General features: G+C 41.1%; 1 protein-coding gene across 1 annotated transcript in view; it reads left to right on the top strand.

Annotated features, from left to right (window-relative positions):
* Window positions 1–19,493: 19,493 nt before the first annotated feature.
* The window catches only part of cplx2b (complexin 2b), a 244,247-nt gene continuing 237,374 nt past the window's right edge, over window positions 19,494–26,366 (top strand). The window contains exon 1 of the mRNA XM_078411551.1: window positions 19,494–19,635. The gene's annotated coding sequence lies outside the window, so the exon portion shown is untranslated. The remainder of the gene's footprint in view (window positions 19,636–26,366) is intronic.

Raw genomic sequence — 26,366 nt, 5'->3', positions numbered from 1 at the left:
AATGGGAAATCAGAATGAACATGGGCGATCTGAGGCAGATATACTTCATTTAAATAAAGATAAGAAAAACACTGTGACATACAAATAGAACAGTATCCTTGTTGTCTTGATGTGGATGTTGCAAATTTCAGGATCAAGGTCTCCCAGGTTTTTTGATGCCTGTGAATTATCCCCAGAAGTGGCAGCATCTTGTGAAAGGAAAAGATTGCAGGAAAGGATTACAGGAAAAATGTTCCCCATGTTGGGGGAGTCCAGAACCAGGGGTCACAGTTTATGAATAAGGGGTAGGCCATTTAGGACTGAGATGAGGAAATACGTTTTCATCCAAAGAGTTGTGAATCTGTGGAATTCGCTGCCACAGAAGGCAGTGGAGGCCAGTTCACTGAATGTATTCAAGAGAGAGTTAGATATCGCTCTTAGGGCTAAGGGAATCAAGGGATGTGGGGAGAAAGCAGGAACAGGGTACTGATTCTGGATAATCAGCCATGATCACATTGAATTGCGGTGCAGGCCCAAAGGGCCGAATGGCCTACTCCTGCACATATTTTCTATGTTTCTATGTTTCTATGAAAACCAAAGTTGTCCATCAGAGGGACATTCAAGCAGAATGAGCTGGCACAATCCATTGTTGCAACCAACTCTCTTCCTGAGAACATTGTGTTGCTTTTGCTGGTGTTGCTTTTTCATGTGCACCTAAATTAATTATTTCCAGAATGAAAAGTATTTTTAGTTTTAATTATAGTTTTAGAGGGCAGCATAGTGACGCAGCTGGTAGTGCTGCTGCCTCACAGTGCCGGATGCCCGGCTTCAATCCTGACCTCGTGTGTTTGTAGGTTAGGGTTTGTAGGTTAATTGGTCTCTGGAAATTGCCCCTAGTGGAGAGTGAATGGATGTGAAAGTGGAATAAAATACTTTTATAGACAATAGACAATAGGTGCAGGAGTAGGCCATTCGGCCCATCGAGCCAGCACCACCATTCAATGTGATCATGGCTGATCATTCTCAATCAGTACCCCGTTCCTGCCTTCTCCCGATACCCCCTGTCTCCGCTATCCTTAAGAGCTCTATCTAGCTCTCTCTTGAATGCATTCAGAGAATAGGCCTCCACTGCCTTCTGAGGCAGTGAATTCCACAGATTTACAACTCTCTGACTGAAAAAGTTTTTCCTCATCTCCGTTCTAAATGGCCTACCCCTTATTCTTAAACTGTAGCCCCTGGTTCTGGACTCCCCCAACATTGGGAACATGTTTCCTGCCTCTAATGCGTCCAACCCCTTAATAATCTTATATGTTTCGATAAGATCCCCTCTCATCCTTCTAAATTCCAGTGTATACAAGCCTAGTCGCTTCAGTCTTTCAACATATGACAGTCCCTCCATTCCAGGAATTAACCTAGTAAACCTACGCTGCATGCCCTCAATCGCAAGAATATCCTTCCTCAAATTTGGAGACCAAAACTGCACACAGTACTCCAGGTGCGGTCTCACTAGGGCCCTATATAACTGCAGAAGGACCTCTTTGATCCTATACTCAACTCCTCTTGTTATGAAGGCCAACATTCCATTGGCTTTCTTCACTGCCTGCTGTACCTGCATGCTTCCTTTCTGTGACTGATGCACTAGGACACCCAGATCTCATTGTATGTCCCATTTTCCTAACTTGACACCATTCAGATAATAATCTGCCTTCTTATTCTTACCACCAAAGTGGATAACCTCACAAGGGGTAGCACAGTTGCACAGCAGTAGAGCTGCTCCCTTACAGCGCCAGAAACCGGGGTTCGATCCTGACTGCAGAAATAAAGTTTTTTTTAATGGTACGAGTTTAAATGGGCCTGGAGACACGGCCCTCAAAATGAGTGGTTGGCCATTCAGGACAGGATGAGAAGAGATTTCTTCACCTGGAGGGTAGCGAATACTTGAAATTCTCTATTGAAGAGTGTTGCAGAGTTTCAGTCACTGAGTATAATCAAGGCAGAGACTGATATGTTTTCAGGGAATCAAATGAATATGGGGCAGGTGTAAGAATGTGGCACTGAGGTGAAAGATCAATCAGGAGCTTATTTGATGGTGGAACTGCTAGTCGATTCTTTTTTCTATTTTTTTTTATTCTTGTGTCCTCAATGTAGGCACCTTCCTAAACTGGTAAAGGATAGGTTTACATGCGATTTAACAGAGGAGTATTGATCTTTAAACTTTAGAGATACAGCTTGGAAACACACCCGAGTATGCGTCGACTAGCGACCACTCCGCTAACTTAATGTAAATGATTGAAAATGCTCAATTTAAGATTTAAATGTGCAACTATCTGAAAAGATTGGCTCAAACAATTAAAGGTATCATCATATCATATCATATCATATATCTACAGCCGGAAACAGGCCTTTTCGGCCCTCCAAGTCCATGCCGCCCAGCGATCCCCGTACATTAACACTATCCTACACCCACTAGGGACAATTTTTTTTTTTTTTTACATTTACCCAGCCAATTAATCTACATACCTGTACGTCTTTGGAGATAACCTACATACCTGTACGTATATTGGAAGAATATATTAGATGTAAACATTTCACAACTTTGTTAATCTAAGCTTTCAGAGCAACATGCTACAACCAATTACAAAGAGTCCTGAAGCCATTGAATTGTCATTGAACATCAATCTATCTGAAGTTCACTTGTGTGTTTACAATTGTGGCAGTGGTGAGTCACACTGTGGACAATGCATTTGAATCGTGAAAATTAACAAAGATTAGGTAAGAAGGCAATGTCCGTCATGCTGAGAAATTAAAGGTCCCCTCTGTTTTTGTTAGGTTGATTGTTCACATTCGTCACGGCCAGTTCATCATGTCCACAATGGCAGCCTCAAGGATACAATGGTAGGCTGCTCACCTACCCATATATGTTTATGGTATTGAGTGTTAACCATCCAAACAGAATGCCACAGCCTATGCATTATTAAGATCACTTTGTAAAGGAAACTGACACATTGTTAGAAGATACTATACACTCCTTAAAAAAATTATGAAAATAAATGTAATCAAACACTGCTTCAAATCTCCTTATCCAGCCACAGAGAGATTTGAAGGTTCAATGGAAAGAGGCAAAAGAGTATCAAGTTATGAAAGGCTGATCAACTGTCGTGTGAATCATCATTCAGCAGATATTTTTCTGAGCTATGGATCAACACTTACTCCACAACAGGGGTACTTGCAAAAATAGTGATGCATAGGGGACCTAAGAGAGGTGTGGAATGTGATTGAAACAAAGCAATTATCCCAACATGCACCGTACAGGAATTGGTTCAAATGACATGATGGGGTCCATGTAATCTCTAGGGTCTGTAAATGTAAAGCCCAGAATTTATTATCAACATCTACTGTTTGACAATAATGGTTATGCTTTGACAGGTTGTTACATGTCTCACCAAAGCTCTCAAAAGACAGATCCAATGTGGAGGCTGAAGATGAAAAATTGCTCCTCCTGGATCAAAATAAAACTGAAAAGATTTGTTTTGAAAAAAAAAGTGTACGCTTGTCAGACTGTTGCCAGCTCTTAGTTTTTGCTATCTGAGTCTCAGCAACCTTTAATTAAAATAGCTTGTAAGCCCAATGATGTAAACAGAAAGGGGATTTTTTTAAATGGATGTTGCTTCCGGCTCTTCAGGGCATGTGGTGCTCCTGGGCCTGATTTCGGGCAAGTGAAGGTAATGCTCTCTTCCTCTGGTAAATGATGTTGCACATGAAGAATTATGGCTGTTGATGTTTCTCCTTAAAGAATCTCCTTACTAACCTTTTCATGCCCTTACACTCCTTTATACAAAAATGAAATACAATAATTTTTCATTGAAAAATGCATAGTCCCAATTCAAAAGAGTATTCTCCACAGGTGATATGGTTTAATTGCACGAATGTCTTATTTTTTGTTACATTGTCTTTTTCTCCACTGTTTTGCAGAATGTGTCTGTCATTTATGTACAATTTCTGTTTTTGTAGAATGGCTGAAATGTGCGTGTGATGCTGCTCCAAGCAAGATTTTCATTGCATCTGTACCTATGGGCATTTTTTTGCCAATAAATTTGATTTGAGCTGTAAAGTTCCTGATTGTGTTCTCAATGCATTGTGAAAATATTGTAGCTTTCCAATGCACATTTTCAGGCTTACTACCACTGTTTATAAATTAATTATCATATGCAATTTGGGGAAAGTATTGTTAAGAAATTATCTTCCATAATATGTCAAAGTTCCAACATGATTTAAAAATGATAAGCATTTATAAGCATTTATTTTATATTGAGGGCTTTGAAACAGCAGTATTATTTCTCATTTCCATGATTGTTAATATATCAATGCCATTCCAACGTGTTTTATGGATTGGAATTCACAGGAGAATCCAGTCCTGAAATGAATTCTGATGCTTGGTCTTCTGGGAGATCTTTAAGCAATAATTTAGCAAGAAATGGCCAGCATTGACTTACAAGGAAAAGAGAGAACTGTATTTCTAAAATGAAGTTTCCAAGACATAAGGGCCATCCCAAAGTGTTTTTACACCCAAGGAAGTGCTTCTTTATTGGATCATTTGGTACTATAGAAAATAAGGCACCATTCAAAAAGAATATGTAGGAAGGAACTGCAGATGCTGGTTTAAACCAAAGATAGACACACAATGCTGCAGTAACTCAGCGGGACAGGCAGCATCCCTGGAGAGAAGGAATGGGTGATGTTTTGGGTCTCGACTAGAAACGTCACCCATTCCTTCTCTCTAGCGATGCTGCCTGCCCCGCTGAATTACTCCATCATTTTGTGTCTATCTACTAATGTTGCTGGTTACTGGATGATCTTAATGATTATGATTAAATATTGGCCAGGATGTCTGGGTTATTTTTCCTCTTCTACATCCAAGTAGTGCGACGGGATCTTATATTTTCACCTAATATGATTGCCAGAGGCAATATCTTATTAAAAAAGCCTGCACTCCCAAATCACAGTATTCCTCCAATACTGCACTGGAAAATTAATCAGGATTTTTCAGATTTTTTGTGCTCAAATCTTCGAATTGGGATTCACGCCCACAAATTTCCGTTTCTGTAGTATCAATTGGTTCTTTTGGTTTGCTGTTCACTGAAACAAGTAAAAAGGATAGATCCATCAACAAAACATCATTTTTAAAGAAAGTCAACACTCAATCAATAGCAATGATGGATTTGATAAAATGTCAAAATCAATATCACATGGTTCATAGTCTTTGTAAATGTATAGCTATTCAATTATGTTACAGATTTCAAAGCAAGTACCATACCAACTGAGCTATTGTTTACTGTGTTTGATAAACTTCTTTAGTTTCTTTGAGGATGCTGTTATTTAATTTCTTCACAAAAATCATAAAGGGAGTAGCCACAGCAACACTGATCACAATACTAGACTGCATCAAAAATGTTTACATTTGGGGAAAAGATTCTTTAATGTACTGGAAACACATTTGCCATAATTTTCCACCTGTTAAAACTTCCAGTGGCAGCACAGTGCTGCAGTGGTAGAGTTGCCACCTTACAGCGCCAGAGATCTGCGTTCAATCCTGACCACGGGTGTTGTCTGAACAGACTTTGTACATTCTCTCCTTGATCACCTGGGCGCTCCGGTTTTCTTCCACACTCCAAAGATGGACAGGCTTGTAGGTTAATTGGCCTCGGTAAAAAATTTAAATTGTCTAGTGTGCAGGATTCGGTGGGCCGAAGGGCCTGTTTCTGCACTGTCAACTATACCAAACTAAACTAATGGAAATAAAATCACGGAAGACATGTGTCTAATGTAGCATTTATTAGTAGCAGGCAAAGTTCCACACTCTTGAGTGTGATTGTGGAAAACTACGCATGGAATATCAAACCAGGAGGTAGTATTGCACCGAATTGGGTAGAATTTTACAGCAGGGGCTTTATTGTTATGTAATCTACATTAATAGCTTGCATTACTAAACAAGCTGCAAGCTCATTAAAACCACTGACAATTTGAAATAATAGTATGCCGTTTCCTCAAGCATCACTGATTAAAGTTATTTCAAGTAATCATTTTGGTTACTCTCTGTCCTTTCCAACTGTTAGATTGAAAATTTCCACCGAAAGGCAGCAAATGTCTCGGATACAAGAGTGACAGAATACATTCATAATCACACTCCTCTATGTTTCCTAGGGTCTCCAGGGGACATTCATGTTCTGAGGTGGCCAATTTTAATCAGTGCCTCAATGTTCTACAATTTGCTCCTGGATAAATCAGTGATCAATCAGACTGAAAGTGAGACCTTGAAGGATTGTTTAGTTGTTCAGTGTTTAAATCAAAGGAGCTTTAAGAAACGAATTAGTAAAAAAAAAAGACATGCTTCCTAGGTTTATGAAATCCGTGTCACTTTTATGCGAGTACATTACTTTCAATTTGAGTCCCATGTTCTGAACAGGGAAGGTAACATGGGAAATTATGGGGCCCAGTTGATTATCGCTGGTGACCCTGTTATAAATCTCGATCGTGCTTTTTCACCATTAGTGATAAATTAATCAAAATAATGCACACGAAACACCAGCAACAGCCTTGTATTTGGTGCAATTGTAGCAATCATTCATTGGTTCACCATCTTAAGGGTGGTTCCTATCCTTGATTTCAAAATCTCTACTTTCTTTAACCCCAAAGTCTTCTATGATCCCAGATCCCCTTAAGAAAAGGGGCTGATAACATGATTTGGAGAGAAAATGAGGTTGGCAATGGGTTGGTAATTTTCAGGAAGAAAGGTGTCAGAATTTAGTCCTTTCTTGAAGAGATGTTGATGGCAGAAGATTCGATTGGGAGAGGATTATGTTTGAGGCGAGTCAAAAATTAAACACAGCTATGAAAGGAATTGGTGGATTTGTAATGCAGTTTGTAGCTTCACAGGAGTAGGGAGAAATTGAAACAAATCTCATTGATAAGATGTGCTTGGAGAGGGATGTTCAGTCCCAGGGCACTGCTGTGCAGGTGGGGGAGCTACTGTCGCTTGGTTGGTTAGATCTGCGGAAGGAAGAGACGCAGGGACAATGGATGGAATAACCTCAACCTCAGCCATAAGTGGGCCCATTGGACATGCATGGAGATATGAATGGTGGAATGAGGGAGGGGGTGATTGCAGGTGATTTGAGAAGGTGGCTTGCATTGCAAAAAAAAAGTAAAATATAATTCTTTAAAATGAGATGTGTTAATTTCTTAAATAAAACCCGAACTACTCAGCAGAACAAAAAGTGCCATAGAAGAACAAAGCAGGTTGGCAAACCTGCATTGGAACTTTAAAACATTGACTACATAATGTTGCCTAATCTGTTGAGCATTTCTAGCCTGTTCTGTTCAGAATTACTGGGTATTTTTGTAGGGTTTTTCCTTTCAATGTTTTCTGGAGCTTGTTTCAGTCTTTTTCATATATGGTTACTAAAGAAGGGTCTCGACCCAAAAAATCACCCATTCATTCTCTCCAGAGATGCTGCCTGTCCCACTGAGTTACTCCAGCTTTTTGTGTCTATCTTTCTCATATGGTTGACAGATTAAAAGCTTTAAGACTCTGAGCCAGACAGCAGAAAGCAACCACCTGGTTACATTTTGAGATGGTGAGCAGGTAAGAAGGCAATGTCCCATACTGATTGAACAGCAGGTGACCTAGTTTGCAAGATGCAGGTTCATCTTCTGGTCCAACATCTTACCAGATCAAGTGAGATGCAGGACCAGAAGATGAACCTGCATTTTGCAAAGCCATATCAATACACCATGGCAACCAGGGACAAGGTATGGGAAATAAAAGGAAATAACTGAGATACAAGCCAATCATTACAATCCATATCTAATGTGGGGAGACTGAGAGCTTAATATGTGGCATGAAATGTTTGAATGAGCTTTGCAGAGAATTGAAATGATGAGGAAGGAGCTGAAAAATTTGGGGCTTTCTGCAATTTGTATGCTTGTGTCTATTGCAAAGCATTTGTGGGTGGTACAGTGGTGCAGCGGCAGAGTTGCTGCCTTACAGCGCCAGAGATCCAGGTTCAATCCAGACTGAGGGAACTGTATGGAGTTTGTACGTTCTCCCCATGACCCCGTGGATTTTCCCCGGGTCCTCCGGTTTCCTCCCACACTCCAAAGACGTACAAGTTTGTAGGTTACAGTAATGGTTGTAAATTGTCCCTAGTGTGTAGGATAGTGCTATTGTATGGGGATCGTTGGTCGACGAGGATTCGGTCAGCCGAAGGGCCTGTTTCTTCATTGTATCTCTAAAATAAACTAAATTAAAATTTCTCAGGTGAAGAATACAAAGGTCCCTCTTTATATTATGAGTATGAAAGATTCACACACCAATGAAGTACAATTAAAATACTTGCCTAAATAAAGGAAATAATACAGAAGTTTTAGTAGTCATGGGCGGCACGGTAGCGCAGCGGTAGAGTTGCTGCTTTACAGCGAATGCAGCGCCGGAGACTCAGGTTCGATCCTGACTACGGGTGCTGCACTGTAAGGAGTTTGTACGTTCTCCCCGTGACCTGCGTGGGTTTTCTCCGAGATCTTCGGTTTCCTCCCACACTCCAAAGATGTACAGGTATGTAGGTTAATTGGCTGGGTAAATGTAAAAATTGTCCCTAGTGGGTGTACGATAGTGTTAATGTACGGGGATCGCTGGGCGGCACGGACTTGGTGGGCCGAAAAGGCCTGTTTCCGGCTGTATATATATGATATGATATGATATGATCTACAAGCATTAATAAGAATATATTTCTGAAAGACCTGGGTGGAAATGAAAGAACGAAAATGTTAGAAAATAGTGCAGTTCTTCATATCAGTTATCATGAACAGAGGTTTAATCTACTTGAAAACAGAAACAGGCCATAAACAAAAGTTGTCTAACTGTCATAAATTGACCTCAGATAGTCATTGTAAAATGCTTATCTAGATAATCCAGAAGGCCAGAGAGACACAAGAAACTGCAGGTGCAGGAATCTTCAGAATTACAAAGGGGCCCAAAATGTCCGTCCATTCCCTCCAATAGGAAGTTTTGCTCTGGGACAATCTTTGACATTTTCTATAACCATGTTAAATCTTGAAGTAATGAAAACAATCAATCTCACGTTTTTCTATTTCTTTGCCTGTTAGCTCTTCAATTGCCTTTTAGTGGTGTTTTGCTTCCACTCTGTTTCACTTGAGATTTCCCCAACTTTCAGAAACCTCAGTACTGTCAAAGTGTTAGTACTGGTCATATCGAGTGACTGCAATATTGAAATTGTAACTCCAACTTCCACAAATTATTTTCTACCCTCTGCCAAATGAAACATAGAAATAGCAAGGAGTAGATATTGATTTTTAAATGCCTCCATTATTATCGCTGTTTATCCTAATCTACAATCCAAACGATGAGTAGTAATGATTTTTCCAGGCTCACTGAGTGGCTTTAGCACTTTTTTTAGAGCAGGCTGGACAATAGGAGGAGGTTAGCAGAAAATCTCACCTGAAAGCCTGAGTGGAGGTAAATAAAGTGTTTCAATTTAGCTGCATTGTTAAATTGCACCAAATGGCACCAGATACTATTTTAACAAAATCTCATTCTCACCAAGGTAGAATCTCACATTTGACCACTACAAGAAAAGTTATATGTATCATATGTGGTACATATCATATCATATCATATCATATCATATATATACAGCCGGAAACAGGCCTTTTCGGCCCACCAAGTCCGTGCCGCCCAGTGATCCCCATACATTAACACTATCCTACACCCACTAGGGACAATTTTTACATTTACCCAGCCAATTAACCTACATACCTGTACGTCTTTGGAGTGTGGGAGGAAACCGAAGATCTCGGAGAAAACCCACGCAGGTCACGGGGAGAACGTACAAACTCCTTACAGTGCAGCACCCGTAGTCAGGATCGAACCTGAGTCTCCGGCGCTGCATTCGCTGTAAAGCAGCAACTCTACCGCTGTGCTACCGTGCCGCCCAACATATGACAACAAAGTTAGGCTCTTATTATACATGAATGCTTCTTTTGGGAATTGAACATAAAGTCAAAGTAGACCAGCTCCAAAACTCTTGCAAAACTTTCACTCAATCACGCTGTTTTCGGAAAAGCATTGTAAAGGCAATATGTGTAATAGAATGCTAGATATGAGCATTATCTTAAATTACCCTAATATGCTTAAATTACCCTAATATGCTTAAATTACCCTAATATTTGAAATATGATGCAGATGAAAACAACTCTACATTCAGAATTTATGCTGATGTGGTAAATAATACTCTGATCGCTAACTAATTCCAAATAGTGAAAACGTAGCTACTTCTCAACATTTAGTGACATTACCGACATTGCATTTTGGAAACTAGTCCTTCAGAAGCTTTGTTCTTTAATCACAATCTCCGTGTGTGACATTAATCCTGTTGCCAAATATCCTTCTTGTTATTGTAGTCAGATTATCTATTTACTACCAGTGGATGATAAGATATATAGAAACATAGAAACATAGAAAATAGGTGCAGGAGTAGACAATTCGGCCCTTCGAGCCTGCACCGCCATTCAATATGATCATGGCTGATCATCCAACTCAGTATCCTGTGCCTGCCTTCTCTCCATACCCCCTGATCCCTTTAGCCACAACGGCCACATCTAACTCCCTCTTAAATATAGCCAATGAACTGCCCTCAACTACCTTCTGTGGCAGAGAATTCCACAGATTCACCACTCTCTGTGTGAAAAAAAACTTTCTCATCTCGGTCTTAAAAGACTTCACCCTTATCCTTAAACTGTGACCCCATGTTCTGGACTTCCCCAACATCGGGAACAATCTTCCTGCATCTAGCCCGTCCAACCCTTTAAGAATTTTGTACGTTTCTATAAGATCCCCCCTCAATCTTCTAAATTCCAGCGAGTACAAGCCGAGTCTATCCAGTCTTTCTTCATATGAAAGTCCTGCCATCCCAGAAATCAATCTGGTGAACCTTCTCTGTACTCCCTCTATGGCAAGAATGTCTTTCCTCGGATTAGGAGACCAAAACTGTACGCAATACTCCAGGTGTGGTCTCACCAATGCCCTGTACAACTGCAGCAGAACCTCCCTGCTCCGATACTCAAATCCCCTTGCTATGAATGCCAACATACCATTCGCTTTCTTCACTGCCTGCTGCACCTGCATGCCTACTTTCAATGACTGGTGTACCACGACACCCAGGTCTCGTTGCATCTCCCCTTTTCCTAATCGGCCACCATTCAGATAATAGTCTGCTTTCCTGTTCTTGCCACCAAAGTGGATAACCTCACATTTATCCACATTATACTGCATCTGCCATGCATTTGCCCACTCACCTAACCTATCCAAGTCACGTTGCAGCCTCCTAGCATCCTCCTCACAGCTAACACTGCCCCCCAGCTTCGTGTCATCCGCAAACTTGGAGATGTTGCATTCAATTCCCTCATCCAAATCATTAATATATATTGTAAATAGCTGGGGTCCCAGCACTGAGCCTTGCGGTACCCCACTAGTCACTGCCTGCCATTCTGAAAAGGACCCATTTATTCCTACTCTTTGCTTCCTGTCTGCCAGCCAGTTCTCTATCCACATCAATACTGAACCCACAATACCGTGTGCTTTAAGTTTGCATACTAATCTCTTATGTGGGACCTTGTCGAAAGCCTTCTGGAAGTCCAGATATAACACATCCACTGGTTCTCCCTTATCCACTCTACTAGTTACATCCTTAAAAAATTCTATAAGATTCGTCAGACATGAATTACCTTTCATAAATCCATACTGACTTTGTCCAATGATTTCACCACTTTCCAAATGTGCTGCTATCCCATCTTTAATAACTGACTCTCGCTTTTTCCCCACTACCGATGTTAGACTAACTGGTCTGTAATTCCCCGTTTTCTCTCTCCCTCCCTTTTTGAAAAGTGGGGTTATGTAAGATATAACATCATAAAACCATGCCAATCAGGATTAAAAATGATTAATACTCATTGGCTTGCATTATAGCAAATGGGATTGGGATAAACAGCAACAAAAAGGGAGGCATTTACAATTCTCAATGCCAACTCCTTGCAATTTCTATGTTTCATTTTGCAGAGTAAGGAAAATCATTTGTGGGAGTTGGATTTGCAATTACAATATTTTAGTTGCTCAATATGACCAGTATTAATACTTTGAGAGTACTTTGAGAGCTATCATATCATATCATATCATATATATACAGCCGGAAACAGGCCTTTTCGGCCCTCCAAGTCCGTGCCGCCCAGTGATCCCCGTACATTAACACTATCCTACACCCACTAGGGACAATTTTTTTTTACATTTACCCAGCCAATTAACCTACATACCTGTACGTCTTTGGAGTGTGGGAGGAAACCGAAGATCTCGGAGAAAACCCACGCAGGTCACGGGGAGAACGTACAATCTCCTTACAGTGCAGCACCCGTAGTCAGGATCGAACCTGAGTCTCCGGCGCTGCATTCGCTGTAAAGCAGCAACTCTACCGCTGCGCTACCGTGCCGCCCACAAGCTATGGCTTGTGGAAATCTCAAGTGGGACAAGGTGAAAGCAAAATACAGCTAAAAGGGAATTGAAGAGCTAACAGGTAAATAAATTGCAAGAAGTGAGATTGATTGTTCTCGTTACTTCAAGATTTAACATGGTTATAGAAAATGTCAATGGTCGTCCAAAAGCAAAACTTCTCAGTTGAGGAAAGGCTAATTTTACAAACCTGAAATGTAAGTGGACCGGATATAACTAGTCGATGGTTAATCAGTGTCAGAAGTACCAAACAAATTCAAAGAGTAAAGAAGGGACTCTCATAATTGCCATTCTCCCCACCAACCCTTCCCCATCCCCTATAATCCTCAACCCCCATGGAGCCCATCAGGTATGAAACAAGGCAGGAGTGAAAGTAAAGAGGAAATAAGGATAATGAATTGAGGGCATGAAAAGTACCGGACAGTAAAAAATAAGTAAACCACTCAGAAGTTAAATAAATATTAACTTTGTTATTAATTTGTTTGCGAAGATTGAGGACATGGGTGTTATTTTTAATGAATGCCTTATGTCTACCTTTGCAAATGAGGTGTGTGATGTGAAGGAGTAGAACTGCAGATGCTGGTTTAAATCGAAGGTAGACACAAAATGCTGGAGTAACTCAGCGGGACAGGCAGCATCTCTGGAGAGAAGAAATGGGCGATGTTTTGGGTCGACCAGAAACGTCATCCATTCCTTCTCTCCAGAGATGCTGCCTGTCCCACTGAGTTACTCCAGTATTTTGTGTCTACCTGTGTGATGTGAACACCCGAGTGTGAAATATTGGAAAGGTAAACACGGTTAGAACGGAAATAGTAAGAGGTGTAATACTTTTCAAAGTAGTTAAATTAACAAGGCCCCATAAAGCATCTCCAAAACCATAAAGAGAATGAAGTAATACTTGGCACAAGCTTTATCCATTAGCTTCCAAACATTTCTGGCTATTGGTGTGGAACTAGTGAATTGTTAGTACTTCACGTAGAAACAAAGAACTGCAGGTGTTGGTTAGAACTCCATCGCTGATTAAAAACGGGATTATGGGATAAACTAAATCTTTTGTTTGCCATTTAGGCTAATCATGGCAGGATTATTCATCCTTTAGAAAGGTACAAATTAGTTAAGGGCAATCGACATCATTTGTTAAGCAAAGGACATAATGGGTTATTTTGACGAAGCAACAAGGAAGGTTATTGAGGTCTGCACTCTAGGGATAGCCAATGTGGAATTTCTCAAGGCATTTGGGCAAACATCACATTGCAGACTGAGCAGTAAAGTCAAACACATGTATCAAATGAGATGTGGAAAGATGAACCCAAAACTAGCTCTGTACCGGAATCAAAGGATTTACTAATTATTTTGTTAGTGGGAGGCTGAATTTAGTTCAACGGAATTCAGGAGAGGTTTTTGGTTTTTCTGTGACAATTATCACTGATTTATTAATAATAATGCAACCAGGGGGTATTGCAGTGGAGTGGTTAAGTTAATGGGTTAGCATTTAGTATTTAGTGGTGGCACAGTGAAGCCGTGGTAGAGCTGGTGCCTTACAGCTCCAGAGACCCAGATCGATCCTGACTACGGATGCTGTCTGTATGGAGTTTGTACATTTTCCCTGTGACCGCGTGGGTTTTCTCCGGGTGCTCCGGTTTTCTCCCACATTCCAAAGACGTGTAGGTTTGTAGGTTCATTGGCTTCTGTAAATTGTCCCTAGTGTGCAGGATAGAGTTAATGTACGGAGTGGACTCGGTGGCCCAAAGGGCCTTTTTTCAAGCTGTATCTCTAAAAGAAAAACTAAAAACTAAACTTTAACTTTTGATTTGGTGATGCATGTTTGAATCCCAGCTAGTCGATAAGGAATTTTAAATCAAGTAATTAAAATGTTAATTGCACAGTCACAAAGAATGTACAAATCCTGTACAGGCAGATCCGTAGTCAGGATCTACCTGGGTTTCTGGGCTGTAAGGCAGCATCTGTGCTGCCCCTAAATAATCAAACAAATTAATCCATTAAGTGAAGTGTGCATGAGTCATGATAACACAAATGATGACCACAAAGGTGCTGATTTGTTCTAAATTCATCTAGCTTTCTAATTTTCTTGAGAAGGAACTCTGCCTTCCTTCCACAGTCTGGGCTAAATGTCATTCCAGACCCATCCATGTGGTTGATTCTTAACTGAGGCTCTAATTACACTCAGTCGGAGTGTACGGCACAGTGGGTGTCACAGTGATGCAGTGGGCAGCACAATGGCGCAGGTGGTAGAGCCACTGCCCAACAATGCCAGAGACCCAGGTTCCCCACCAGCGTCAGTGTAAGAAACTTGGCCCGCACATCTCCTTTAAACTTTGCCCCTCTCACCTTAAGGCTGTGCCCTCTAGTCTTTGACATTTCCGCACTTGGAAAACATTTCTGTCCACCCTATCTATGCCTCTCATAAGTTACTCTCTCTCCATCCCTCCCCCATCCTAGTTCTCCAAACAGTCTAACTGTCTTCTTGGTTAAATAAGACATTAAATGTTATCTTCGTAACATAAAAGTAACAGTAAAAGAGTGAGAAAAATAAAAACTGTTCATACACTCACATGCACACACAGTGACACATACACACAGATTCACACACACATACACATCATGCCTACGTATGCACCCTTATCAGAGTATAAGATATTGCACCTAGTCAGAATATAAGATATTGCACAGAATAGTATTATATAAATAAACATTATAAATGAATATATCAGTATTTCACAGAGGTAGGTATTGTGCAGGTATTGTGCAGTATAAATATTGTCTACAGGGCGGTGTGCTTTCAGTGCAGAGTTCAGTGTGGTGATGGGTTTAAGGTAGAAACTGTTTGTTAGTCTTGTGGTGTGCGCTTTGATGGACCTGTAGCAATTTCCTGAGGGCAGAAGGGAAAACAAGTGATGGACGAGGTGAGATGGGTCCTTTAAGATGCAGGATGCCTTCCGCAGGCAACGGGGGCTATAGATGTCTTCCAGGGCAGGCAGACGTGTGTTGGTGATCTTCTGGGCTGTGTTGATGACTCTCTGCAGAGCCTTCTTGTCAGCCGCAGAACTGTTGCCGTACCACACCAGGATCCCATGTGTCAGGACTCTCTCAATGGAGCAGCGGTAGAAGGTCACGAGCAGCTGGTGTGGCAGGTTGACTTTGCTGAGTGTTCTTAGGAAGTGCGGCGGCTATTGTGCCTTCTCAACCAGAGAGTTTATGTTGGTTGACCGCATGAGATCTTCTGAGATGTGGGCGCCCAGGAACCTGAAACTGGAGACTCTATCCACTCTTTCTCCATTTATGTGCAGTGGGGGATGGTCACCCTGCTTCTTCCTGAAGTCGATGATGAGCTCTTTTGTTTTTTTTGGTGTTGAGTGCCAAGTTGTTTTCAGAGCACCAGTCTGTTAGCCTCTGTACCTCCTCCTCCCTGTAAGCTGACTCATCGTCCTCACTGATCAGCCCCGCCACTGTCGTGTCGTCTGCAAATTTAATGATTGTGTTCGTGTTGTGGGTTGGTATACAGCCACAGGTACAGAGAGAGTAGAGGAGGGGGCTCAGCACACGGCCTTGTGGAGCCCCTGTGTTGAGTGACAGAGTGGGAGAGTGGTGTGGGCCCATCCTGACTGACTACGGCCGATCTGTTAGGAAGTTCTTTATCCAAAGGCAGATGTTGTGTTCGAAGCCTAGGTCAGACAGCTTGGAGACCAGTCTGCTGGGTATGATTGTATTAAATGCAGAGCTGTAATCAACAAACAGCAGCCGTGCATATGCTCCCCTTTGTTCTAGGTGGAGCAATACAGTATGGAGGGCAGTGGCAATGGCGTCATCTGTTAATCTGTTGGCTCTGTATGCACATTGGTTTGGATCCAGGGTGGGTGGGAGAGCAGCCTTGTTGTGCTTAAAGACCAGTCTCTGCAGGCACTTCATGATTATTGGTGTTAGTGCGACTGGCCTGTAGTCGTTGAGGCAGGTTATGGCTGCCTGCTTCAGAACTGGCACTATTGTGGATGTTTTTAGGTATGTGGGGACAATGCACTGTGCCAGAGATAGATTGAAGATGTTTGTGAACACCTCAGCTAACGCAGTGAGCGGCGCAATCTCTGAGAACCCATCCTGGAACTCCGTCCGGACCAGCTGCTTTCCGTATGTTGACATTACGGAGTGTGCGTGTGACATCAGCAGTCTGCATGATGAGTGTCTGGCTGTTGGAAGTTGGAGCTGGAGCAGTGGGCATGACAGTCTCTGTTCTCTCCACCTCATGGTGGCCAAAGAAGTGGCTGAGCTGCTCTACCAGTGGGGCACTGCTGCTGGTGGACGGGTTGGTGTTGTTATTGTAATTGGTGATGTGCCGTATACCTTGCCATGCACGACAAGGGTCTGAGTTGTTGAAGTGGCTCTCAATTCTTCGCTTGTAGGCTGCTTTGGCGTCTCTGATGCCCCTCTTCAGGTTGGACCTGGCCGCACTAAACAACTCTGTATTGCCGGACCGGAAAGCCATGTTGCGGGCTTTTAGCAGGAGTTGGACGTCTTTGGTCATCCATGGTTTGTTATTGGGAAAGACACGGATGTGTTTTGTGGTAGTGACATTGTCTACACTGCTTTTTATGTAAAACAGTACTGTGGAAGCGTAGGTGTCAATGTCCTCATCCTCAAATAAGTCCCAGTCAGTGCGGTTAAAGCAGTCTTGCAGTTGCTCAGAAGCTCCCTCATATATTTCTGTATATGAAGGGAATCAATGGACATAAGCTTAGTACAGAAAAATAACACCAAAGTAAATCTTGCCATGATCAGATAGAAAAGGCAAATAAGCACAAAAGGGTGAATACTCTACTTGCTTCTATTTCTAATGGACCTATATTTTATTTTCCATCTTAGTAAATGCATTCCTACTCTGCAAACATCATGCAGGTTAAAGTAACTGCTGGATGAGAACCCATTAATATATACTTCCTCCAATGAGATTGCCATCTGTCATAATTTACTACAGCTAACTAGCAGCATCTCATAAACATTTCAGCTTTGCGACCAAGGAAACCCTATGAAATTGGCGTCCAAATTGTGTCACAATATCTAAGCAGGTTCCTGGGTCTTTAACAGACAACACAATATGAGTATTTTCACTGCATGGTCCAAATAAGTTCAAGTACATAATGCACCATTATGTTCTCCAGGGCAGTTGGGGACAGACAAATTAAGTTGGCTTTAAAAGCAAAAGGCACAATCCATCAATGAACAAGAAGCAACAATATATCCCTAATGTTATTATGAAAAATGCAATTGAAAATCTGTTCACCATGAAAACAATATTAAATACAATTTTGTCTGGAGTTGAAGGAAGCAAGCTCCTGATGGTTCAGTGCAAATGTAATATGCAATTTTAATTTTGCCAAATTGGTAGGTTTTATTTGCCCTGCGAAGTAAATGTCCAAATCTTATATTTCCAAGAAGAGATGAAGCTTGAAAATACAACTTTCATTTTTACCTCTTCTTTATTCATCTGAAGCAGAGGTACGTTTGCAGAAGGGTCAGAAGAAGGGTCTTTCCAGAGATGCTGCCTGTCCTGCTGAGTTACTCCAACATTTTGTGTCTATGTATGTTTGTAGACCATTTGTCTACTTGTAGGCAATAATAACATTCAAGTATTTTTTATTAAGAATATTTAAATATAACTTGCAATATGGTCTGGAGAAACAAGACCCATTTAAAAATAAGAGCCAAACATTCATAAATGTTTCAATGGAACAAAACTAAAATAGGAATTAATTAAATATTTGTGGTTATATGAGGGTTGGTATCTAGTGTGGAAACCCCAATGAATGCATTGTCTAATCTCCCTGTGACTAATTCTACATAAAGGATAACACAAGCTTTATTAAGTTAACATCAGAGTTTGATTCGAATGAGTGGGCATTTGCTGTTTTGTCCTGAACCAGACTGCATATTGATTTTCAATTTGCAGCCTTACTGAATTTCAAAGTGGTACATGTCATTGCGTTACATTATGGAGATATAAAAATATTTAATTAAAAACTAAAATCTTGCTGCTTTGTTATTAGCTTTGTCTTGAAGAAAGGGTGAGCTATCTATTTGGGCCATGAACCTAATCAATAAGAATATAATCAACTAATCTTAACAGTCTGCCTAAGGGAAAACTAAATTTAAAGGGAATAGTCACTAAATTTATTAATTATGCAGTTTATATGCATTTTAATTATTTAGCTGCAATTTGGTATATCAAAAAAATCTAACTAACCAGAGATAAGCTAACCGTGGATACAACTAACCAGGAATGTAACATGTCCTGCGATATAATCGTCTTGAGCTAGTGTCAAGGCCGAGTTTGTTTTCTCCTTACGATTTTTGGAAAGTGAGCAAGTCATTGACAAATAAACCAGAAAACTTAAAGTGAGGCAGGAGATTTTTTTCAGAGTTTTCTACCCCTGTGGCTGTGTTTTTTGGTAAACTGTAATGAAAACTGATTTTAACTTGGTCATTTCCCAATGTCTTTTATAAAAGATCTAATTTAATTTCTCTACATTTTCATATTTTACTGGATGCATATCAAATCACAAAACAGATACTGCCATGACTATATAAGTGATTTCCAGTCCCTCTTGCAATGGTGGCTTATATCCACTACCGTAACTTTCGTACATCAGGACCTTGTAATGAATCACAAGTAATACTATGCAACAAATACCCCATAGACATTGCCTTCTGCCTTAGGTGTATTATATTTCCAACAATACACAGTTTGTGACTAATGGATGGAGATCTCCCAAACACTTCTGCTTTCTACGTGTCGCTGGCAACAGCGACTATAAAACACATTTTTGTCTGTATGGTTTCGCTTCCAGTGAATAATCGCGGGGTGGGAGGGAAGTGATTATACATCCGATAAATGTACAGATGTGTCAGTTTATCGCAAGCAGACGGCATAACAAGCTATTTTTAGCAGTGCCTTTATTCCGGCAGCTGAAGTGGGATAGAGCAGCAACCGAGGGGAACACTTCTTGTCAGAATTGCAAAGCGCGGAAGGAGCTGTCTCTTCAGCACCCAAGATCCTCAACACGTCTAATAAGGTTTGCACCTTTTCTCCAACCTTTCAATCTCGGCTAATTGAACTATTTCCAGTTTTTAGAGTGGGGCAGATCAATGCCATTTTCACGCCGGGGCCCAACCCGGTAGTACTCCCATGAATTCTCCGCCTGCACGGAGACCTCGATCACTGAGATTAATTACAGTGTGGAGCAGAGCTTTGTTGATTTCGGCCTCCTTTTAGCCTCCACCGATGGAAAATGCCCAAGCATGCAATTTTTGAATTGGGATTTGAAGCAGAACGCCTTGCGCGGGTGGGCAAGGCATTGTACCATTGTGCATGTTGTGTTTGCAAGCCACGGGGTGCAAATAATCCGGGACATGAATAGATAGACAAACGAGAACTTGAATGTGGGCTGCGGGAATTGGAGCCCGAGTGAACAGAAACTGGAGAGAGAGAGAGAGAGAGAGAGAGAGGTACGCGCTCGTTCATTAATTACCCCCAATTTCATAAGGAGAGAAACGCCTTTTTTATGTTCAGTAAAATCAATGCAATGTTCAAGATGCGAACGTTGTGTTGTTGAGTTGAACGGCACTGTAGCTTCCGTCATTGTGAATGGCTTCCCTCTCGTTCTCTCCAATCCGTCAACCTGGGGTAAAAAGACGTGACGTGCTGTCGCTTGTTAAGGAGCGATTAGCATTAATATGCAGCGTTGCGTTTTTAATGCAAAGGCTCGGCGTCGCTGAGAGAAAAAATCGTGTTGTTCTCTTCGGGGTTTATACTTGTGACCCGGTGGCGTGTGTTTGTGCAGAGGTGTAGCGTGGCAATTGGTATTCACGGTTGTTACATATTCATCAGTTAGCGATTTGTAAAACTGGGTGGACCGAAAGATCTGAAATGCATTAATGCAAGTGTTCATACATTAGTAACCATTTGCTGGCTCTTCAAACAACTCCATATGTTGCAGGTTTTCGGTTCCTTTTAAGAGGAAACATATGCAAAAGCATGTGCCAGTCTTGTGCACCACTGGAATAGAGAGGCTTTTCTTTGTGCCTAATGAAATAGTTGGGATGATTTTACTTCGGCACCAAAGGATTAGCTTCTAATGCCAAACAAGGAGATTGGATTTGTTGAAAAGATTGGCGTAAGGCAGTTATGAGTGTGTGAAGGTTCTCGGGTTAGCGATATTACTCTGGTAATAGGATTAAACAGATAAATGCAAAGGTATCAGGCGGCTTTTCTGCTGATCTTCTACTTGACCTTCAGTTGTAAGCCTTTGAAAGCGTGCTTCAACGAGCCGAACAGTCAATTAATTGAAGATTGAATTGCACACTCCTGCCCCAAGAATAGTTTAGTTATTATATTTGAGCTTTTATCTTCCAAAGAATGAATTTACATGTAGACAAAAATAAACATGTTTTTGATTCTAGATCTCGCCCTTTTATGAGTTGAAAATGAGTTGAGATTACTTAGATTAGTTAGACAACCCAGTTTATTTCACCATTGGGCACGTTATAAATATTATCTTTTATCTCCTTATTTCCACCAGTCTTTGTAAATAGATTCACATTTTCTGTAAAATACAAATTATTACAGTTTTGCTGCAATATCTAAGTATTGGCCACTTTCACCCCATGATACTAAACGATGAATTATTTTCATATTTTTGAAACTTCCATATCTTAACATTGTCAATCTCCTAACATAAGTTCACGTAACTGAAAACATTCCATTTTGATAAGAAAATATATTAGAATTTTATATTTTCATTTCTTTGCTAAAGCCCAAAACAAAATACTGTTGACAGTTGACAAACTTTATTTTAGTATCAATGCCCTAATGAGCTTTTCAGTTTGCAACCAAGGATAGCAACCACATCACATTAAGTATTACAGGGAGCACATGGTAGACTACAGATGTAATAATAATAATAATAATGCATTTTATTTATATAGCGCTTTTCATATACTCAAAGACGCTTTACAGAGATTTAGAGAACATAGGGAAATGAATAAATAGATAAATAAGTAAATAAGTAAACGAACAGAGAAAGGAGACGGAAGGTGAGGTGACCTTCAGTGGTTGAAGGCAGTACTGAACAGGTGAGACTTCAGCGATGTTTTGAATGTGGTGAGTGTGGAGGAGTCTCTAACGGTTTGGGGTAGTGAGTTCCATAGGGTGGGAGCAGCGATGGAGAAAGCCCTGTCCCCCCAGGATCTGAGTTTGGTCCGGATGTGGGGGGATAGGAGATTGGCAGCAGCAGAGCGGAGGGTGCATGTGGGAGTGTGCCTGTGGAGGAGGTCGGTCAGGTAGGATGGGGCCAGGTTATGGAGGGCTTTGTAGGTTATGAGGAGGATTTTGTACTGGATTCTCTGGGGGATGGGGAGCCAGTGGAGTTTGTAAAGGACGGAGGTGATATGGTCACGGATCGGGGTGTGGGTGAGTAGACGGGCAGCGGAGTTTTGAATGTATTGAAGTTTACTGATGATTTTTGAGGGTGCGCCATAGAGGAATAATGTAAACATTAGTATCAAAGCAAAGCACAGCCAAATTGTTGCAGAGAAAGTTAGAGATAACGATCCTGACATATGCCATTGAAAACCCCTGCTTCCTTAGTGAAAACTTCACTTTAAATTTCTGCCAGTTTTCAGTCCTCTTTATGTTAACCTGACAGGAGGAGCTTGCGTATGGGAGACAAGTCCAATGGTGACAAGAAGAAGTATTCCTCATCGGCAGTTTCACTTCACTTCATGCTAACTCATTGTAGCCAAATTATGTGCGAACTGGAGAATGCAGGGTCTGAACAAACATTAACAAGTCCCAACAACGTTAGCACCCAGAGGTACTAAAACACCAGCCAAAATGTTTCAATGCCAACAAATAGAAATAAAACAAATAAACTAATCTGTAAGCAAACCACAAAGTGCTGCAGCAACTCAACGGGTGAGGCAGCATCTGTGGATGGAATGGATAGGTGACGATTGAGGAAAGGACCCTTTCTCACACTCACCTGTCAGCAAGCTGCCTGTTGCTCTTGGGCCTGTGCTGGAGTGATTTTTTGCTAATTTTTTAGTAGAACATTAAACACACATCAAAGTGATCCATAAAATGTTATATTTCACTGACAATAATTGGGGTCCCATGTACTCCATGACCTGTTCCCACTGTGGTGATTGGGTCACCACCAGAAAAAAAATGAGCCAAATGCTCAAGGAAAAGAAATGCAAATAGAGCAGGGTGAACATGTATTTATAGTATCAAAGTACTAAACTGATAATTTAAATTAAATGATAAATTAGCATATTAATGTTAACGTTATTTTCTCTCTTCAAACAATCATGGTTACGTTCTTACCAGCAACAGCCTTAATCAAGTAATAAAACTTTGTATGTTTCCTCTTTATCAAAGTAATTAAATGTTCAATTCACCCTTTTGTTCATAATCAATGCACATTCGCTTGAAACGTCATAAGTTATTTTACCATATTTCCCAATTTTTTTTTGTCTATACAATTATGCTGTGACATTTACCTGATGAGCATAGACTCCCCTTTGGATTCTCACTCTCATTCTAATCAAAGCAGACGCGAACATAGATGTATGCAAAAAGGCAAGTGGCCTTATCAAAATTACTGCTTACCAGTTTTATGCAACTCCACAAAACAATGTTTGCTATCCATTAAGCTGCCACACTGGGAGAAGCAAATGAAAGAAAGAAATCCTGGAACAATTCACAGGAAAATTCATCTAGCAAATTTCACTCTGATCCCCCAAAGCATTCAGAACAAACTTTAGAAATTGCATGATCCAACATCACAACTACCTTCTTCCACAGTTAAATCAGTCAAAGCCAGGAAACTAATAATCTTTCTTTTGATACTTGCAGCCTCACTGTTTACACTTCAGACTGGCACCCTGCTGCAGGTAGCTTTGGTTTGATGAAGACAAAATCTAATCCTGCTCTTTGCCTGTATAACTTATAAGGAAGCCAACTGGTTCTGCCTTCTCAATCTAATAGTCCATTCACTTAATTAAAATTTTCTGGTCTTCCCTTCTTAAGAATCAGAGGATCCACTTTCCTAAACCCAAGTACACTACTTTTTTATCTATGTGGAATTTTACTCATTTATCTAAGTACTTAAAATGACCTGAAACCTTTTGAATTTGATTACTTTTCCATTTCAACTGTTTTCCCAGTACAGCTCATCAGAATGTTTGTCTACATTGTAATTCAGTTCCTCCCTTGAGCTATCCTCCTCCCTCTTCCCCCCTCAGAGCCTGGGTCTGACCCCAGCCCTTACACCTATCAGATTTTCACCATTCTCCCCTGACTTCCCTCTTTCAAAGACAGTCGACAGCAGATGCCATACCCTTTGTACCCCATCACCCACACCTCAGCAAATTCCAAATCCACCATAATGTCGGGCTCTTCTTCCGTCACCTCTGCCTCCAGGCCTTTTCCTCTGGTACAGAGTCCTTGCCTCTCAGTGATGACCACTTCTCCTGTCTCCACCCTTCCTCCTCTTCATGGGCTCTTCATGCTGGCCTTCTACCTTCTCTGGACCATTTTCTTTCCAACTGCCGATGTGACATTAGCCGTGTTGATTTCTCCGCCCCCCTTATACACTCCAATCTCACCCCCTCTGCTCATTTAGCAACAATCACAATATTGTTATTAAACTCACTGACAAGAGAGGTGCCATTGATGACTGGCTGGATGACCTCTACTGTGCTGAGGCCAGGAGCAAGTTCTCTTGCAGCACCAGCTTTTTGTTGGCACCATACACTGGCACTCTCCTCCATCTCTTTTTCTGCTACATCGATAACTGCAACAGAACTGCCTCCTGCACCTGTGCAGAACTCATTGATTTCATAATTTTATCATTAACGTTCACCTTGCCCTCAAATTCTCTGACACCTCTCTCACATTTGTTGATCTCTCTGTCTCCATCATAGGGGACAGACAATCGATTGACCTCTATTACAAATCCACTGACTCCCACAGTTATCCGGACTACACCTCCTTCCACCCTGTCTCTTGCAAAGACGCCCAACTCTCACTTTGTCTCCACAGCATCTGGTCCCAAGATGAGGCTTTCCATTCTGAGACATCTGAGATGTCCCCTTTCTTTAGTAAACGTGGATTCCCCACCAGCTGTCATAGATGGATCCCTCACTCATGTCTCCTCTGTATCCCGTAGACCTGCTCTCGCTTCCCCTCCTCCCAGATGGAACAAGGATAGAATTCCTCTGGTCCTCACCTTTCGCCCCAGCAGCTTCCGCAAATCCAGCTCATCATTCTTCAACATGTACACCGCCTTCATCGTGATCCCACCAACAGTCACGTTTTCCCATCGCCTCCCATTTCCACTTTTCACAGGGACCTTTCCCTCTGCAATTCCTTGGTTCACTCATCCCTTTCCATCAACCACCCCATTCATGGGTACTTTTCTCTGCAGCTAGGCTTTGACCTGCCTCTCTTCTCTTCCAGCTTTCTCCGTACCCCCCTTCCACCATAATCAGTCTGAAGAAGTGTCCTTACCCAAAACATCACCTTTCTAGGTTCTCCAGAGATGCTGTCTGACTAGTTGAGATACTCCAGCACTATGAGCATTTTTTTGTCCATTCAGTTTAGTTTAGTTTAGTTTAGTTTAGTTTAGAGATTCAGTGCAGAAACAAGCTCTTCGGCCCACCGGGCCCACGCGGACTAGTGATTACTAGCACTATTCTACACACTAGGATCCCAAACATTCAGAAAGAAAATGGGATCTAGGGTTACAATTCACGTCTTGATCTAGACGAAGGCATGGTCTGATAAAATGGTTATATCAACCCAAATAATCACTCAGAACTCAACTGAGAAGACACTAACACAGAAATAGCCAGGATTAAATGACTTAGCAATAGATCTACACTCCTGGAACTCAGCTTCCTGATTTAAATTATCTTTCCACTCCAGACTAACTCTCAATAAAAAAGGCAGGAATACTAAATTACATTACGATGTATGCTGGAAATGTGGTATATAAACAGTAAAGGCGAGAAATAACTGGGCATACAGAATCTGTGGTGAGACAAACAAGTGTTAATGTTTTTGGCAAATGATAAATATTTTATATTTTTGTTTACTATGACAATATTCTTACAATTACAAGGCAATATATGGTATGAGGTCAGCACCCTTAACACACAGTGCACAGAAATCCATTGACTGCTGGAACAAAATTAATATCTTTGTTGATTATTGCAAGGTTTGAGTTTGGTGCTGTAGCAATGAGAGGTTGCCTTAGTAACACAATTCTACACCTCTATTGTTCAATATGTGAAAAATTGTTTGGTAATACAATTAAATAAATGTACATGTGGTTACAAGAGTCGTGTTCAGTTGCCATTTCCGCCAATAAGAGTCTTAATATGTGTTGTGAGGCAAATGAAAATTCCAATTTACTTAAACTTTATTTAAGCTTTAAGTAACTCATTTCTGTAATACACATCTTCAAAGCATCTGGAAGTTATCGCTGATTCTGCAGGCCTCCCCCGCCCGAGAGTTCCGCACATGCGCACACTTCATTCTCCCCTCCTATTTATAAGTTGAGACGGTCAGGATGTTTAGTATGTCTTGATGACCGTCGCAGCACTGGAGCACCAGGAGATAATGGTGTTTCAATAGCTGGTGGTACATATATTGCTTGGTCATCAACTTCACTCATATTGTTATTTACATTTTCAATTTTAGAATTACTTAGAGAAGTTTTCATAGGGGATGATGGGAGTG

Source organism: Rhinoraja longicauda, chromosome 14, assembly GCF_053455715.1.
Source record: "Rhinoraja longicauda isolate Sanriku21f chromosome 14, sRhiLon1.1, whole genome shotgun sequence".
In the NCBI taxonomy this organism is placed as follows: Eukaryota; Metazoa; Chordata; class Chondrichthyes; order Rajiformes; family Arhynchobatidae; genus Rhinoraja; species Rhinoraja longicauda.
Note: the sequence above shows the minus strand (reverse complement) of the source record. Positions and strands in the feature narration are given on the sequence as shown.